Source organism: Mustelus asterias, chromosome 13 (genome assembly GCF_964213995.1).
Source record: "Mustelus asterias chromosome 13, sMusAst1.hap1.1, whole genome shotgun sequence".
NCBI lineage: Eukaryota > Metazoa > Chordata > Chondrichthyes > Carcharhiniformes > Triakidae > Mustelus > Mustelus asterias.
This window is the reverse complement of record NC_135813.1, coordinates 13,177,760-13,197,581: the sequence shown is the minus strand read 5'-3', so window position 1 is coordinate 13,197,581 and position 19,822 is coordinate 13,177,760. Positions and strand designations below refer to the sequence as shown.

Below are 19,822 nucleotides of genomic sequence, written 5' to 3'. Positions count from 1 at the left end.
CTCTTAGGATTTGTTTGGCGAGAATCGCCCCAATATCTTTCCTCCTGTTGACCATGATTCTGTTCTGCACTGTGGGCATTGACCCTTCACCTCTATCATCATCTTAAAAAGAGCCTTGTAAAATAATTTATTGACAAGATAGAAAATGTCTTCCAACTGTGGAAATGGTTACTGACTATACTTATTTATAATGACATCCTATTGTGGCAGCGAAACCTGGTATAGACTATCTCCTTAAGACTCCAGTTCAAGTTGATAATGACCCTCCATTTATTCTCTGTATCAAACCTTTCTTTTTCATAATTAAACAGTTCTGTCATTTCTTCTTTCACATGTAAGGACATATAGAAGGTGGCAATAACAACCACATTCACTGACCTTCCTGCCCCACTGTGACTGTACAAAATTAACCAGAGTGCAGCTCAGCTGCAGGAGAGTTTTCTATCACTTATTTGTTGGAAGCAGTACCTTCACCTGCAATGTATTCATAGTTTAGTCCCATCAGCACTGTATATTGCAATTAAAAGCTGATGCAGCAGACATGCTGGTTGTCATTAGTGGTGATTCACTTATTTCACTTGACCATTTACATTCTTTGGATATGATGCATTGAAGTGACGGTAAGGGTGTAATGAAGCCAAATTAGAGATACTGGTTTGGACTTTTTGCTGCGGAACGCCACAGTAATAGGGAGAGGAACATCAGCGTGAGAGAAAAGTGTTAATAGCCTATAGTTTGACAGTTGAATTTATTCATTCTACGCTATCTGTGGTCACCTTCTAGAAAGCCTGTTGCTAGGACTGGTTGTAGAGTTGTTTTTCAAACTGGAGGCCTGTGACCAGCGGTGTGCCTCAGGGATCAGTGCTGGGCCCACTGTTATTTGTCATTTATATTAATAATTTGGGTGAGCATATAGGGGGCATGGTTAGTAAGTTTGCAGATGACACTAAGATTGGTGGCTTAGTGGACAGTGAAGAAGGTTATCTCCAATTGCAACGGGATCTTGATCAATTGGGCCAGTGGGCTGACGAATGGCAGATGGAGTTTAATTTAGACAAATGCGAGGTGATACATTTTGGTAGATTGAACCAGGGCAGGACTTACTCAGTTAATGGTAGGGTGTTGGGGAGAGTTCCAGAACAAAGAGATCTAAGGGTACATGTTCATAGCTCCTTGAAAGTGGAGTCACAGGTGGACAGAGTGGTGAAGAAGGCATTCGGCATGCTTGGTTTCATCAGTCAGAACACTGAATACAGGAGTTGGGACGTCTTGTTAAAGTTGTACAAGACATTGGTAAGGCCACACTTGGAATACTGTGTGCAATTCTGGTCACCCTATTATAGAAAGGATATTATTAAACTAGAAAGAGTGCAGAAAAGAGTTACTAGGATGCTACCGGGACTTGATGATGGATTGAGTTATAAGGAGAGGCTGAATAGACAGGGACTTTTCTCTCTGGAGCGTAGGAGGTTGAGGGGTGACCTTATAGAGGTCTATAAAATAATGAGGGGCATAGACAAGGTAGATAGTCAATATCTTTTCCCAAAGGTAGGTGACTGTCATAAAGTAATGTACATAGTTGTTCTGTTTATGAAGGATTACGGTGCACTCATGACTCTGATTTTAAAAAAAACCCCACAATTTCCGACAATTATATTGCACATTCGTTCATCAGAACATGTTTATTTCTACATTTTGTCTCTTATTGTTATTGACTGTTGCTGACCTAGGATTCATGTTACCTACGTATTGGGTGAAGTACTGTTGTTGTTTGTCTAATTTAACAGTAAAATAGGCATCATTTGTAATAAGGCAATTCATAGTTCTAGATAATGTGTGTATGTAGTGCAGACAAGATTAATTATCAATTTAACATTTCTTCTTTTTGAAATAAAATGGTATGGAGCCACAGCACAAGGCTTTTTGCCTCGAGGCTGCTTCAGCTGCCTGCAGTCACTGGCAGGGAGCTTATTGGTTGTGTAGTTTGGCCTAAAGAAGATCAATTACCATAACAACTATTTATTTTTGAAAGTTAGATATTAAACTTGGAATGAAATTCTTTTAAACCACTGGTAAAACCATCATTTTTAAAAAATGTTATCTTTTATCCCTTTCAGTCAAGGACCAACACACCTGCAGTAAGATTGCAAGCCTCTGTAGGTGTGTCTCTTGTTTTGACATGCAATTGATTTAGTGGGCATGAGAGCTGGCTCAAATTGGACTACTTGGGAATTTCTTACTCAATCTTGTGTATGTGTGTATTATACTGTAATCACACTCTTTCTCAAAAGACTTATCCTGTGATCCCTCTGTCCATGCAAACTATGACAAATAGCCTCCCTTTCCTCTTTAGTTCTTTAAACATATTGTCTTCCAACTTTATAGCCACCTTTCCTGAAACTCCTGTTTTGAATCTCGGCAGTCAGGTTTGCAACCCATCATGGTACAGAAATGGCTTTAATCATTCAGATTACATTCTCTGAGTGCCTGATTCCCTCTTGTCCACCTCCAGCTCTGTTTGATATTGGCTAATCTGATTGTGTCCTCAACTCCACTTTCAACCCTATACACTTTGACACCCTAGTTAGTCAAGAACCTCTGCCTCAAAAAATAATCAGTGACCCTGCCTCCACTGCTTTCTGGATAAAGTAATTCCGCAGACACGGGACCTTTTGGGAGGAAAAAATAATCTTCATCTCCATCTTAAATGGGGAAGTCCTTTATTTTTAAACTGTGTCCCCTAGTTCTAGTCTCACCCACAAGGGGAGGCATCATCTCAGCATCAACCCGTGTCAAGATGTCTCAGGATCTTGTATGTTTTAAAAGTTCATCACCTCCTTCTAAACTCCAATGGATAGAAGCCCAAGCTGCCCAACCTTTTCTCGTAAAATAGCCACTTCATCCCAGGAATCAGTCAAGTGGACTTTCTGATCCCACCAGTAACAACTTGCCAGTCCAAAAACAACCCATTGATGCTTACAATCTGTTTTCTGTGGGTAACCAATCCTTTATCCATGTGAAATATGTTTAGCCTTTGATGTGGCACCTTATCAAATACCTCTGGAAATCCAAGTACATCACATCTACAGGTTCCTGTTTTTCCATGTGGCTTGTTAGTTCTTCAAAGAACTCTAATAAATTAGTCAAGCACAATTGCCCTTCTATAAAACTATGTTGACTCTGCCTGATTGCATTGAGATTTTCGCAAGTGCCTTGCTATAACTTCCTTAGCAATGGAATCTAGCATTTTCCTTTTGACCACCGTTAAGCTTACTGGCCTGTACTTTTTTCTTTTCTTCTCCCTTCCTTCCTTTCTGAGTGGACTTGCTATTTTCCAATCTAATGGGACCTTTCCAGCGTCTAAGGAATTTTTGGGAAATCAACACCAATGCGTCTACTATCTCTGCAGCTACTACTTTTAAGACCCTAGCATGAAGTCCATCAAGACCTAGGAAATGGTCAGCTTTTAGTTCTAATAATTTTATGTTTGTCCCTCCCCTTCACCTCTTGTTTTACAGTTATTTCCAGGGTGTTATTTGTATCTTCTGTAGCAAAGACGGATGCAAAATATCTGTTCAAATCATCAGCCATTTCCTTATTTTCCATTATTAATTTCCTAGACAGTCACTCCAGAGGGCCAGTGCTCAGTTACTCTTTTTCCTTTGAAAATGATACTATCTTTAACTTCCTGAGTTAGCCATGAATTCTGCCCTTGAGTCTTTCTTTCTCACGAATGTATTTGTGTTGAATATTGTGAAATATCTCCTTAAATATCTGCCACTGCATCTTTATTGATCTATCTGTAACCTAATTTCCTATTTCACTTTAGCCAGCTCTGTTTTCATACCCTCTCATTTAATTGCTTTCATTTAAGTTTTTAAAACACTGGTCTTACATCCAGTATGCTCTCCCTCACAATGAAGTGAAATTCAGTCATGTTATGGATCATTGGTACCTAGGGACATCTTTACTATGAGGGCATTAATTAATTCTGTCCTGTTGCACATTACTAGATCTGGAATAGTCTGCTCTCTGGCTCTAGAGCTTGCTGCTCTAAGAAACTGTCACAAAACACTCTATAAACTTGTCCTTCCAGGCCGCCCTAGCCAATGTGACTCATCCAATTTATATGTAGATTAGAATTACCCATGATTATCACCATACTTTTCTCATAAGCCCCCATTGTTGTTTCCTGTATACTCTGTCCGACAGTGTGGTTACTGTTAGGAGACGTATGAACTACTCCCACCAGCGAACAAGTGATTTCTCACCTTTTCAACTACTTATCTCTACCCAACCAAATTCTCCATCTTGATCTTTAGAACTCCAGTTACCTCTCTCTATTGTATTATCATCCTTAATTAACGGAGCTTATCCACCCTGCAGCCCAGCTTTCATTCATACAGGCTGCAAGAAACTAGAACCTGTTGGACAATTGCAAAGGTTGAAGCTCCTCCACTTGTTTTTTTTTTAATCCTCATTTCTGCCTTGTTCACAGTCACACCTTCCTCTCCCTGACCATGGACCACATTAGACAACCCTATGTAAGGGGTGGGACCTCCTCCTGTAAGAGAATGTCCAGGTAAAGTTTCCCTCCTCCCTGATGCATCGTAGTGTCTGCAGCTCAGCATCCAGCTCTCAGACTGAGTTGATGCTCCTTTAGTTTGCAGATGTGTTTGCCTTGAATGATGTCCACATTCTGCAACTGCAACACATCAGCTACCCTCCCATATTTCTAATAATTATTTTACTGATTAGCTTTTAATTAATTTCTCTACTATGGTTTGTGCTTGTATCCATGTTATTTCAATAAATGTCCTACTTGTTCTGTTGTGAAATTCTGTTAAGATAAATAGGAAATACTCACCAGTCAGTCAGTCATTTACCTGCTTCCCTGTCATGTCGAACCTTTTTTTTCTCTCTCACTGAAATTGGTTTCTGACTGGCTCCTGGTTACAGGTGGTGGTGGCTAGCTGTGCTGCTCTCGCTCCCCATGCTTTTAAGCTCCACTGCTGTCATTGATTCTTAATCTTGCTCTCCATACTTTAGGCTTTGGATGTTTCTCGAACGTTTTGGTCATCTTCAGCACCCAAAACAAACGCTATCTATGCCACTGATTCCACTTGTCATCACAGATTGAACCTCTGACCTCATCCTCTCCATCACCTAAGAACGCTGCCCATCGCCTCTAGCATCAGCTGTCTTTGTTATATATTTTCCTCCATAAACTTCAGATCATCCAAAACTCCACTCGTGTTCTATCCTGCTTGGCCTAGCTCACCTCAGCCCTTGCTGTCCTGCATTGGCTTCCAAACCCTTAATGCCTCATTTTAGAATTTCATCATAATGCTCAAATCTCTACCTGACTCTCCAACTCCTCTAGTCAGAGAACTCTGCATTCCTCTGATTCATTTCACTTTTGCATTTCCCATTCCCTTTGTTCCACTATTAATAACCGTGCTTTCAACTGTTTATGCTCTGCAATTCCTCCCTAAACCTCATTGCATCTATATCTTCCTAAATCACTTAAGACTTTCTTTAGAAATTGCCTCTTTGACCAAGCCTTTAATCATTTCTCCAAATTTTTTTCTGTACCTTCTGTGAAGTGTGTTGTAATTTATTTCAATGTTAAAGGGGTCATATAAATGCAAATTGCTGCCACGCTGGCGTATTGTTCTATGGACTCTAGAAATTCTTTGGCACCTCATCCAAGTATCTCTTAAATACAATATTTGTATTGAAGGAAATTACATTCGCTCCCAACTCCCAAACCAGTCTTCACCTAATGTCCAACCAACCACTCTTATCAGCAAGGATCACTGGAAAGTAACTTTTGAATGGACCTACCTTGCATTAAGTTGAGCTTTTTCTACACCCTACATTCTGTACTCTCTCCTTTCCTTCTCTATGAACGGTATGCTTTGTCTGTGTAGCGTGCAAGAAACAATACTTTTCACTATGTTCATACATGTGACAATAAATCGCATCAAAGTAATCAGCAGCAGGAACATTGGCCATTCTCCCATTGGTCCATGGGTGCTGAAACAAATGGAGGCCTAGTCTGGCTGAGGTGAATTAATTAATTAAAGACTTGATTAGCTGCAAGTATTCGCATTCCAACCATTATTCATGTAAATTGAGTCTGTGTCTTTATATGCCCTGTTTGTGAACAGAATTCCCACTCACCTGAAGAAGGGGCTTGGAGCTCCGAAAGCTTGTGTGGCTTTTGCTACCAAATAAACCTGTTGGACTTTAACCTGGTGTTGTTAAACTTCTCACTGTGAATTAATTGAACAGACTAAGGTCTCTATGGTCTGTATAGAAACATAGAAGTTACAAGCAGGAGTAGGCCATTTGGCACTTTGAACCTGCTCCGCCATTCGCTTTGATTATGGCTGATCATCAAAATCAATATCCTGAACCCTCCTCTTGCTCCCCCCCCCCCCCCCCCCCCCATATCCCTTTATCCTTTTAACCCCAAGAGTTGTATATAATTTCTTCTTGAAATCACACAACATTTTGGCCTCAACTACTTTCTGTGGTAATGGTACTTCCACAAATTCACCACTCTCTGGGTGTAGAAACTTTTCCTCACCTCAGTCCCAAAAGGTTTGCCCCTTATCCTTAAACTATGACCACTAGTTCTGGACTCCCCACCATCAGAAACATTCTTTCCGAACCTACCCTGTCTAATCCTGTTGGAATTTTATAAGTTTCTATGAGATTCCCTCTCACTCTTCTAAACTCCAATGAATATGATCCTAACCGACTTGGTCTCTCCTCATATGACAGACCTGCCATCCCAGGAATCAGCCTGGGAAACCGCCGCTGCACTCCCTCTATAGCAAGGACATCCTTGCTATATGTCTAACTACTCACTGTGTTTAGCTTTCCTGTGTCTGGGATTCCCTGCGGAATTAACACACTAGATTGCATTAGAAAGTTTTCTAGGTGCAGTAGCCCTTCTGTATACTATCATGTTTTCCAGTAATTCAATTTAAAGTTGAAATGAGGCCACCTTTTTGAGCATTTCTTTGGTCTGTGAGCTGTCCAGAGTGCTGGAATCTGGCGGCACAGTGTTCACACTGAAGCTTGATTGATATGTGCTGCTAACAATGGTTGCAGAGCTGTCAAGCTTTTCATGGAGTGAATGCTGATATGTTCAGCATTTGATGGTTGAGATAAGCAGATAATTACCAGCTCAGCCAGCCACTGCTCTCTGAATGCTTGGGGCTTGAAAAGGGAGTGTTAATCAAATTGTTATCTTGCACTAAATGAGCTTGTGGTGTTGACTTGGTGCGAGGAGAAATTAGGGTAAATGAGAACGATCAAGTAGTTAAAATTCAGTTTAACCTCAGCCACTAATAGACTAGATGTGAGATTAAATGATTCTTTAATGGGCAGTTAACTCCAAAACTGTGTATAGAGATTTACGAGAGCTTGAATTGAAAAGGGAAAATACCAGAAATCCCTGTGATGCAGCAATTTTTATTTACTATTTTGTACATTTCTGTTTTTGCTGTCTGAGCAGGACAGGTGTGGTTCAGCACTAGCTTGGGAGTGTTTTCCCAATTCTTGTTGGTAACTGTAATGGACAAACCACCAGTTTTCAGTTCCAATTATTGCTATGCTATATCTCATTTTGATTGATAGGTGTCTTTTCCTCTTCCCTTTTCACACAATACAACAGTGACTGCACTTTGAAAGTGACTCATTGATTAAAAGGTGCTATATAAATGCACGTCTTCCCTTGTGCTTGAAGATTTGAAAATAGTAGGGAGGGAAGAGCTGTGGGCTTGTGGGAGGAAACCTTCCCTGAGTGAAGGTTTTCATTGCTAAAGGTACATTGGTGATTCATAAGTGAAATTCTTTTGAGTTATAGAAGTATGGGATAATTGCTTAGTCTAAAATATGGAGCTCGCGCTGTAATGCTATACACTTGCAGCGGTGTAGCAATTAATAATATTGTTGAAGTCTATCCTTTACAGCGGTGTAACATTCAGCTATGCAGTAAGCTAAGACTTTATTAAACTATCACTCTGCTGTCGTTTTCCCCTGTTTTGGCGCTCCATCATTGTGTACAGAGCTTATTTGTACAAAAACTACTTTTCCTTGCAGAGTTCGTTAGACCTTGTTTGCTTTGCCCTGATTTATAGAACTCCATTTCATAAAATACCAGAGCGTGACACCGTTGATGTCTGTAAACAATTAATTAACCCCTATCTGCTCCATAACTACCCACTAATTGAAGGTGTAGTATTCTGGTCACGTGTTTGTACATCTTGTTCTGATGCTGCAGCATATTTCAAAAGCGCTGTTTTATTCTGTTTGCTAATACTGTGATTTATGACCAGCATGCCGATTCAGGAGTGAGTACTGAATTATGGAGGAGCCATTGCAAACCTCTTCTGCTTTTTGTCTGGATTTAAAAAAACAAGCCTCATAAATCACAAAATAAGCTGTGTTCATTTAAATCTGGATACACTTTCGTAACTACTGTACTCCTGTCCTCGAAACAAGCTACTGTGTAGTTTAATAGTTTCTACTGATTTCAACAAAGGAAACAGTTTCTTCTTTTTTAAATTACAGAAGGTGATAAATGATCCCGTACAAAATTAGCGAGGGTATGAAAATAGGAGGTGAATTGGGAAAAGATGAAAAGCAGGCAAGTTTAGTTTCCGTAATAGGAAAGTGAAACTTGTAAGGTGATCCGTAACAAAATAATTAACCTGCAAACTGTATTGAGGTAGTGTCTATTCATATTATACAGTATTTTATTCTCTCTTTTTTTTCTAAGATGTAACCTTGAATATGTACAATAGGCCAGGGTTTCCTTAAATTCTCCATTTATTTCATAACCTCGAAGATGGCATCTTTAAATAGTAGTTCAGTTTTTTAAAATACTTTTTATTTCAGAATTTGAGGTAGGAGATTGTTGTTTTTATATCAAACCTTTTTTATTTCCTTATGACTAACTTAGTCATACTAATTGAATCATATCCTACAGCCAATGTCCCAGAGTCCACCATCACCTAGACTTATGGAATCAGGTCAAACATGGGCAAGGAAGCAATCTAAATACCAACAACTCTTCTCCCTCAGCTGGTGAATCAATACTCTTTTCTATTGAATGTCAATTGGAAGAAGCACTGAAGGTGGTAAGCACACAGAACGTACTCTAGGTGGGGTCTTCAATGTCCATCATTTAGAGTGGCTCCACAACATCAGAATGACCAAATCCTGAAGTACATGTCTGCTAAATTGGGTCTGCGGAAGAGAAGAGAACCAGGAAGAGGAAGAAATCTATGTGACCGCACTCTCATCTACCTGCCAAAGATGCATCTGTCCATGATTAGGAGGGACCAGCGTTTGGAGACGAGCCCTGTCTTCACACTGAGGACACCCTCTATCGTGTTGCGCAAAATAGGATAGATTCGGAACCGCTCTAGCAACTCAAAAAACGGAATTTCAGGCTGTCATTAGCAGCCACAAAATTGTACTTGACCACAATCTATAACTTCATAGCCTGGCATATCCCTCATTTTACCTTTATTGTCAAGCCAGGGGATCACAGATGGTTCAATGAGGAATGCAAAAGATCATGTCAGCAGTAGCACCAGGCATACTTAAAGATGAGGAGCCAACCTGGTGAAGCAACAAGACACAGAATTACATGCATGTTAAATAATGGAATCAATATGTGATGGAGCAAAGGAGTCCCATAATTAGCGGATCAGATAAAAAACCTACAGTCCTGCCACATGGAGTGGTGAATGATAGAGGACAATTAAACAACTAACGGAGGAGGAAGTCCCCAGACTGCATAAACAGCCCCATTCTCAATGATACAAAGTACAGTCAGTGCAAAAGAAAAATCTGCAACATTTGCAACCATCTTCAGCCAGAAGTCCCAAGAGCTTGATCCAGCTTGGCCTCCTCCTGAGATCTCCTGTATCAGCCAATTCTAATCATTGCACATGAAATCAAGAAATGGCTGAGTCCACTTGATACAACAAAAGGCCATGTACTCTGGCAACATCCTGGCTATAGTACTAAAGACCTGTGCTCGGCGAGCTAACTGTGCCCTTAGACAAGCTGTTACAGTACTGCTGCAACACTAACATTTATCCAACAATGTGGAAAATTTCCCAGATACGATCAGTAGGACAAATCTGATCTGGTCAATAACTGCCTACTCTCAATCAGCAGTGTTGGAAGGTCTTGTTTACTCTATCAAGCAATACTTCCTCCGTTATAACTGCTCACCTGGTGTTTAGTTTGGGTTCTGCCTGGGATACTTCATTTCTCATGGCAGCCCCAACAAAATCAAAATACTGCCGATGCTAGGAATCTGAATACAAATAGAAAAATCTGGAAATACTTAGCAGGTCAGTAGCATCTGTGGAATATTTAATGTTTTGGGTCTGTGGCCTTTCATCAGAACTCATGACGCCTACAACAGTCCAAATATGAAAAAGAGGTGAGTTGAGAATGATTGACTGCCCTTGAAATCAAAACAGCATTTGACAGTAGCATCAAAAAGCACTAGTAAAATTGATTGGAGCCAAATCTAGCACAAAAGATGATTATGGTTGTTGGCAGCCAATTGTCTCAACCCAGACTTCGTTGCAAGAATCCCGTGGGGTAGTGCCCAGCTTTCTTCAGCACCTATACCAATGACCATCCCTCCATCATGAGATCAGAACGGGCATGTTTGCAGGTGATGGTACCATTTGCAGCTCCAGATACTCAAACCAGTCAGAACCTGCATGCAGCAATTAGGCTCTGGCTCATAAATGATAACATTTCGAGCTGCACAAGTGTCCAACAATGACCATCTCCAACAAGAAGAATTTAACCATTTCCTCTTAACGCTCAACAGCAATACAATCACTGACCTAATGAAGGGTCATCCAAACTCGAAACATTAACTCTGTGCTCTCTCCACAGATGCTGTCAGACCTGCTGAGATGTTCCAGCATTTTCTGTTTTTGTTTCAGATTCTAGCATCCGCAGTAATTTGCTTTTATATTATTATACAATCACTGAATTGCCTCATCATTAACACCTTGGGGATTATCATTGATCAGTAATGTAACTGGACCGGCTATGTAAATAGAATCATAGAATCCCTACAGTGCAGAAGGAGGCCATTTGGTCCATCGGGTTTGTACCGACCACAATCCCAGCCAGGCCCTATTCCCATAACCCCACACACTTACGCTGCTTATCCCCCTGACACTAAGGTCAATTTAGCATGGCCAATCAACCTAACCTGCACATCTTTGGAGAAGTACCGTGGAGTACAGATGCAAGAAATTCTTTTGTGTAACACTCGCCACATGACTCTCCAAAGTCTTGATGTGGCGATGCCAACGTTGGACTGGGGTAAGCACAGGAAGAAGTCTCACAACACCAGGTTAAAGTCCAACAGGTTTATTTGGTAGCACAAGCTTTCGGAGTGTCGCTCCTTCTTCAGGTGAGTGAGGAGCTGTGTTCACAAACAGGGCATATATAGACACAAACTCAATTTACAAAATAATGGTTGGAATGCGAGTCTTTACAGGTAATCAAGTCTTAAAGGTACAGACAATGTGAGTGGAGAGAGGGTTAAGCACAAGTTAAAGAGGCGTGTATTGTCTCCAGACAGGACAGTTAGTGTGATTTTGCAAGCCCAGGCAAGTCGTGGGGGTTACAGATAGTGTGACATGAACCCAAGATCCCGGTTGAGGCCGTCCTCATGTGTGCGGAACTTGGCTATCGGTTTCTGCTCAGCGATTCTGCATTGTCGTGTGTCGTGAAGGCTGCTTACCCGAAGATCAGAGGCAGAATACCCGTGACTGCTGAAGTGTTCCCTGACAGGAAGAGAACACTCCTGCCTGGTGATTGTCGAGTGGTGTTCATTCATCCGTTGTTGCAGTGTCTGCATGGTCTCCCCAATGTACCATGCCTTGGGACACCCTTTCCTGCAGCGTATCAGGTAGACAACGTTGGCCGAGTTGCAAAATCTGCCACCATCTACAGGGTGTGACGAAAGGAATAAAGGAAACAAGAAGGGTCATCCAGTCTCATCAATAGCTCTGTTCTCTCTCCACAGATGCTGTCTGTCCTGCTGAGATTTTCCAGCATTTTTTATTTTTGAGATACATAAACTGTGCTTTTCATAACCACCTGATGTCTCAAAGTGCTTTACAGCTAATGAAGTTCTTTTTGAAGTGTTGTCACTGTTGTAGTGTAGGAAGTGTGGCTCTGATGAGCACACAGCAAACTCCCACAACCAGCAATGTGATCACGACGAGGGAATCTGTTTTTTGTGATGTTGATTTGAGGGATAAATATTCGTCAAGTTAGATCCATTGTGAAATATTATAGTTAGTATAGTTCTAGCCTGTGGGAAAACCATTTGTGGAAACAGACAGTTCAGCTTGAATAATAGATTGTAATGTTTGTTTGTTTATTTGTGCTTGGCTTTGCTTGATTGGCTTCTGGAGGTCAAGGAAAAAAAAAGGTATTTTAAAGACACTTTGGTGGTTTTACATGTAATTATTCATCTCCTTTAGCATATTGACCTGGAAGTGTCAGACCATGGAAGCATTTATCTGTTACAGAAAGCTGCCGCATGGGGCCAAATTTCCTTTCAATGTTACTTTCACATGCTTTTATGCTAAATAAGCACCATCCCGAAACCTGAGATGACATTGCATCTTTGTAATCACTTGCATGTATCCTTTATCCTCAGAATATTTAACTGGAGTTTGCAAAATACTTCTCTTTAATTTTGGTTCTTTTTATTTCAGGAGAAAGAGTCTTGGTGTCAGAATTGATAGAGAGGGGGCTGCATTTTCTTGACATCTGATGTATCATGGCTTTGAACTAATTACTTGCAATGCTGAAGTGGTAACCTATTATTGGGGAAATTGTATAGATTTGTACTCCTTTTTAAAATAGTTTCTGCAGGGTGAAAAGATGAGCAGGCTGGCTTTTACATGGTAACTCTTCATTTTTCAAAAGCAGCGTTCAATTTCTTTTCAGCAAAGGACTCCCTAGCAACTTGATTGTTTCTCCTCCTGACCTTGACCCTTCCCAATTATGTATCAGTACAGCAGTAGTTGGTGCCTGCAATAAAGGCTGGGTAGTGGAAGATACGTAAATGAATAGTTAAAATGGGAAAGAGATATATCATGAAGGAAAGAAGATCATAACGTATTCTCTTTTAACAACCATATCGAGCCTCCCTCGATTTTTGTAGAAGCACCCTTTATTCTGTTCTGGGGTCTAAATTGTTACTGCCAAGGACTGTAAAACGATGGAGCCATACTGATCAATGACTAGAAATGGGAGTTTAATGCAGTTCTTTTGAGGACTTCTGCAAATTAATTCTGGAACATTGTGCTCTGCTGCCAGCCACGTCTTCATGTTGTTTCACACGTATGAATACACTTTATTTTTGTAGAGGGCCTATCACACTGTAGATAATAAACCTCTGATAATTCCAGCATTTGTCCTGATGCTGTTGAAAGAAAAGTAAAGGTGAGGATGACTTTTTTTTAAACTAATGTCAGTGAGGCTGGATATTTACATATGGAATGCTGGATGATTGTTGAGGTGTTACTTCTTTAAAGGGAAAAAATAAAATTTATGTTGTAACAAGATGTACATAAAGCAGTTGAGGTGAATTGTATGTTATGACCAGGTGAGAAGGGGTGAACTAGCTCCATTCTATTCAACCTGCTCAGCTGGTCACAACAAAGACTTGAGTTGCTTTTTTCACCAGGATATGCCTTTTCAAATCAATGTATTTAACTGTTTAAGCTGTGAGTAATAAGGAGCCAATCAAAAGGTTTTCTTGAGTCAAAGCAAATACATTAACCACTAAACCTGACAAAAATAATAAAAAGGTGACGTCAAGCATTCGGCTCTCGTGTAATCATTCGGACACACTCACTCTTAACTCTTCAGGTGAAGCATGAGTCCAATAAAAAAAGGTGAAAGAATCTACAGTTAAGTGTCCTTTGATTGTCCTTTAAGTGTATTTTAAACGCTACTATTGATTTTGGTTAGCTGGCTTCTTGGATGCTCTTTGATGTAGACGACAATGTGATTATTACAAGATCTCAGTTCATTGGTAGGTTTTTGGTAGCATTGGCTTCTTGAACCAGACGACACTCTAATTCTGAGAGGGAGGGAGAATATCCTTCAGCTTGTTTCCTCTGCTAAAAGCTTTCTTGACAACACCTGTGTCACTTTCAATCTTTCTCCAATGGCTGGACAGTAGGTGGGTCTCCCTGTGCAACCATTGTTTCAATATCCAGTACTTTGCATTTGTAATGTTTCTTTAGACCATTATAAGTTTTTTGGTGGGTGTCAGGATTGTAAGAAATGTCTTTTTACATTCCCTTGAGGGTGATTTGTTTGTTTCTCACCTTCACCTTGGAATGTGACCGTGCATTTTTAAGCAATTTGCTTTGGCTCAGTTCAATTTGCAAAATTTCCAATTAGTAGAAAGTTGAAAAACCATATTTTCAAAGAGAGGGGCGTAGCCTCATGACGAGGATGTACGATTTGTTGGGGAAATTCGATAAGCGCATGAGGAAGAAATGAGTAGAAAGATATGCAGCTAGGGTTAGATGAAGTAAGTTGGGAGGAGGTCCATGCGGAGCACAACTTTGGCCTTGGCCAATGGGACCAAATGGGCCGTTGCTGTGCTGTAATTTTATGTAAAGTTGAAATTCTTTAGATTAAATGTTCGTGTATTGAGTCTTTAAATTTTGTCAAATGAAATTATCCATATATTACACATTAAACTGTTCATTTTGAGAGTATATTTTGTTTATATATTAAAAAATAATTAAAAAACACCAGTTGTCCCAAAATTATTGAGCATCCAGCCAATTGGATTGGACTCTCAATCATCTATTTAGTATAGTACTTTTGGAGCGGAAATCTAGCAGATACAATAGACAAGTAAAATTTTTAGTATAGTTTATAACGTTTTATTACTTTCAGTTAAATATTTAGATCTACTGTATGGTTCAAATGTTACTTTCCACTTATCAGCCTAAGCCTGAATATTATCTAGGTTTTGCTGCATGTAGGTACTGACTTCTTCAGTATCTGAGAGGTCAAAAATAGTACTGAACACTAAAACCATCAGGGAACATACCCACTTTAGGTCTTATGATGGAGGGAAGGACTCTCACTTGTGGGTTGGGTATTCTAATATCGTTCTGTATTTCAGAAAATTATGATACCCAGAAATGACTTGTTCCCAAGCATTCGTGAGCCTACGGCCATACTAGTCTGAAAACGCCCGATCTCGTCTGATTTCTGAAGCTAAGCTGACTCAGGCCTGGTTAGTACTTGGATGGGAGTCTGCCTGGGAATACCAGGTGCAGTAAAAAAACCTTAAGAAGCCAAGCATTTGTGACCGGAGAGGTCAGAGTGTATGAGAAATGTTGCTCATAAAGTTTTAGACTTTCTGGTGACTTTGGGTGAACGTGTTTTTGGTGTGCTGGGGCTTGAGTTCCTGCTTCAAAAAACTCTCTCAGCTGTGCTGTTTTCTCACAGAAAGCAGAAATTGAACTTTTATTTATTCATCCATGGAATGTGGGCATTGCAGGGCCAGGATTTATTCCCCTCCTAAAATTCCCTCACAGGCCATTGAAGAGTCAACCACATTACTTTGGATCTGGAATCACATGTAGGCCAGATGAAATAAGTTTAAGAATAGCAGACTTCCTTCCCTAAAGCGTCATAATGAATCTCATGGTTTTTTTTACAACAATTTACAATGGTTTCATAATGACTTTTTAGACTTTAAATTCAAGATTTTTTACCCTGGATCTTGGATCTCTGGATTATTAGTGATAATACCACTCTGCCATCACCTCCCACTGATGTACCTGACCCAAGTTGTTTTTAGTGCATGGATTAGCAGATGTCTAGCTGGATTTTATTTTAGATTGAAGACTATTTACACGTTGGAATTTATGGTTTATTCTGTTTAACGTGAAATGAGAGATTGTTCAACATTTGTGTTCACATTTCAAGCATTTCCTGACTTCAGATTTGCAAGAATAGTGACTTGAACTCTGCTGCCACTAGGTGTGTGGCTAGTTCTAGGCAAAGTACTAGTTTGTACAGATGTGCAGAGACTCCATCTATAAATGCTGGCACACGGGTGTGGGGAGCTGTTGATGGAAGCCAGTGAAAACCAGTGTTTTTCTATAAAGAGTGCTATAATTTATGAAATTATTCATTATTCCAAGACCCAATCTTTGTGTAGATCGGTGCTGTTTGTTCACAAACTTAGCAGAGGTCACACATTTTTTTTTAGAAGTTCCTTAAAGCAATCACACAAGCTATTGGAATCATGTTCCTTTTAACCTGCATGTTTTACTCTAACTGGGAGTATGTCTCTTTCATTCTGTTTGATCTTGAATATAATTATCTTCCCGTACTCATTGTCAGGTGCTAGCTCACACTGACATTTCAGATGTACTGCATGCCCTTCTTTTTAATCTAGCGCTTGCTGAGTAACAAGGTTGTGCTGTCACATTTCGTTTCTACCATTTAAATTCATATTTATTAAAGCTGAAATTGTTTCTATTTTTTTTTTGTGTAGTAGATGCCCTCAAGCAGTAAGCAAGGACAGTGCTGATCAATGGCATTGATTACTGGCAGGAGGTCCTGGGGCAGAATCTGCACAGTAGCAGAAGGGAGCTGAGGCAGCAGCCTGTTGCTAATTAAAACTGCATTTGCAGCACAAATGTGAAGTCAGACAGGCAGAGAAGGAAGTCAGTGGATAAAGAGGGAATTAATTGAGAATTTCAAAAAAAAAGAACAAAAATACGTGGGGCCATGGGGGTAGGACCTGACTGGGATGGTTGTTGGTGCAGGCTTGATGGGCTGAATGGCCTCCTTCTGCACTGTAGGGATTCTGTGAAATGGGTGGCACAGTGGTTAGCACTGCTGCCTCACAGCCCCAAGGACTCAACTTCAATTTCAGCCTCGGGTGACTGTCTATGTAGAATCGTAGAATCCCGACAGTGCAGAAGGAGGCCATTCAGCCCATTGAGTCTGCACTGACCATAATCCCATCCAGGCTCTATCCCCGTAACCCCACACACTTACCCTGTTAATCCCCTGACGCTAGGGTCAATTTAGCACGGCCAATCAACCTAACCCGCATATCTTTGGACTGTGGGAGGAAACTGGAGCACCCGGAGAAAACCCACGCAGACACGGGGAGAATGTACAGACAGTGACCCAAGGCCAGAATTGAACCCGGGTCCCTGGCGCTGTGAGGCAGCAGTGCTAACCACTGTGGAGTATGTATGTTCTCCCCATGTCTGCATGGATTTCTTCCCACAGCCCAAAGATGTGCAGGTTGGGTGGATTAGCCGAGCTAAATTGCCCCTTAGTCTCAGGAGAACTAACAGGGTAAATACATGGGGCTATAGGGATAAGGCCTGAGTGGGATTGTTCTTGGTGCAGACACGGTGGGTCGAATGGCCTCTTTCTGTATTGTAGGGATTCTATAATTCTAGAGTGGATTAGTGAAAGGCTCAACAAAATTCTAATAGAGAACTGAGGATGTGCTGTAGAGTTTCAGTATCTTGTTCCTCTAACCCTTTTATTGTCCGTTGTATTCTGGTTTTAAGTGTATAGTAGGATTCCTTCCTTCAGGTCCCATGCCCCAAGAGGGTATTGGAGATCATGGACTACCTTTGGATTACATAGAACATAGAACGTTACAGCGCAGTACAGGCCCTTCGGCCCTTGATGTTGCGCCGACCAGTGCAACCAATCTAAAGCCCCTCTAATCTGCACACTTCCAACATCATTCATATGTTTATCCAATAACCATTTGAATGCTCTTCAGCATTCTGATTATGCTTGGCAAAGTACTGCAGTGATATCCTGTTGCCTTCTGCTGACTAGGAAACTCTCCTGCTTTTGTCACCTGCCATCAAGCGGGTTAGAAGGATTTGCAGGGTGATAATTAACCTGCTTTGCCATGTATTGAATTCACCTTCTGTGGTCCCCTAGTCATGAAGTGGAACTTGAATCCAGTGAAATTTGCCCAGAGGGAGGGCAAAACCTAGATGAAATCAGGCTTGGGCTGAGAAGCGGAAAGTAACATTTGAACTATATGAACTATAACCAGACAAAGAACATCTCCAGCAAGAGAGAATCAGACAATCTCCCCTTGATGTTGAATGGCATTACCATTGCTGAATCCTCCAACATCGACATCCTATAGTTTGCCATCAAATGAATAACTTAACTGGACCAGCATACCAATGTTATGGCTATGAGGGTGAAGGAGAACCCCAAAGCTTTTTATGCATATATTAGGAGCAAGAGCAAGAGTAAGCCCACTCGAGGACAATGGAGGGAAGTTCTGTGTGGAGCCACAGGAAGTGGGTGAGATCATTAATGAGTACTTTGTATCGATATTCACCAAGGAGAATGACATGACGGATGTTAAGGTCAGGGATAGGTGTGTGAACGCTCTAACAAATGTCAATATATTGAAGGAGGTAGTGTTGAGTATCCTAAACTGCATTAAGGTAGACAAGTCCCCAGGACCGGATGGGATCTATCCCAGGTACTGTGGGAGGCAAGAGAAGAAATAGCTGAGGCCTTAACAGGTATCTTCACATCCTCTTTGACCACAAGCGAGGTTCCAGAGGAGTGGAGAATAGCCAATGTTGTTCCCTTGTTTAAGAAAGGAAGCAGGCATAATCCAGGAAACTATAGGCCAGTGAGCCTGATGTCAGTGGTGGGGAAGCTTTTGGAGAAGATACTGAGGGACAGGGCATCTGCACGTTTGGAAGAAAATGGACTAGTTAGTAAAAGGCAGCAAGGTTTCATAAGGGGAATGTCATGTTTCACCAACTTACTTGAGGTTTTTGAAGAGGGAAGGGCTGAAGATGTAGTTTATATGGACTTTAGTAAGGTGTTTGACAGGGTCCCACATGGCAGACTGGTACAAAAACTAAAATCACATGGGATTTGGGATGGTCTGACTAGATGGATAAGAACTGGCTTGGTTATAGAAAACAGTAGCAGTTGGAAGGGTATTTTTCAGAATGGAGATCTCTAGCTGGTGGTGTTCCACAGGGATCACTGCTTGGATCTCTGTTGTTTCTAGTAAATATAGGAAAATGTATGGGTTTGATTAGTAAGTTTGCGGATGACATGGAGATTCGTAGAGTTGCTGATACCGCTGGGGATTCTCAGGATTCCACAGGATTTAGCTAGGTTAGAGACTTGGGCACAGAAATGGCAGATGGAGTTTAATCCGGACAAATGTGAGATGATGCATTTTAGAGGATCAAATTTAAGTGTGATTTTTGTACTGTAGATGGCAGAACCCTTAGGAATATACAGAGGGATCTGGGCGTGTAGGTCCACAGTTCCCTACAAGTGGCAACACGGGTGGACAAGGTGATTAAGAAAACATATGGCATGCTTGCCATCATCAGCCAAGGCACTGAATACAAGAGTTGGGAAATCATGTTGCAGCTATATAAAACCTTGGTTAGGCCGCATTTGGAGTATTGCGTGCAGTTCTGGTCACCAGACTACCAGAAGGATGTGAAAGCTTTGGAGAGAGTGCAAAGAAGGTTCACCAGGATGTTGCCTGGTCTCAAGGGTGTTGACTATGAAGAGAGGTTGAATAAGCTAGGATTGTTTTCGCTGGAAAGATGGAGTCTGAGGGGAGACTTGATAGAGGTTTACAAAATTATGAGGCGTAGACAGGGTGAATAGTCAGAGGCTTTTTCTCAGGGTGGAAGTGTCAATTACAAGGGGG

The 19,822-nt window shown here is 41.0% G+C and overlaps 1 protein-coding gene and 1 pseudogene across 1 annotated transcript in view; both read left to right on the top strand.

Moving 5' to 3' along the window:
• The window catches only part of med27 (mediator complex subunit 27), a 251,803-nt gene that overhangs the window by 57,259 nt on the left and 174,722 nt on the right, over positions 1 to 19,822 (top strand). The gene's annotated exons all lie outside the window — the stretch shown is intronic.
• On the top strand, positions 15,283 to 15,401 carry LOC144503178 (5S ribosomal RNA; annotated as a pseudogene).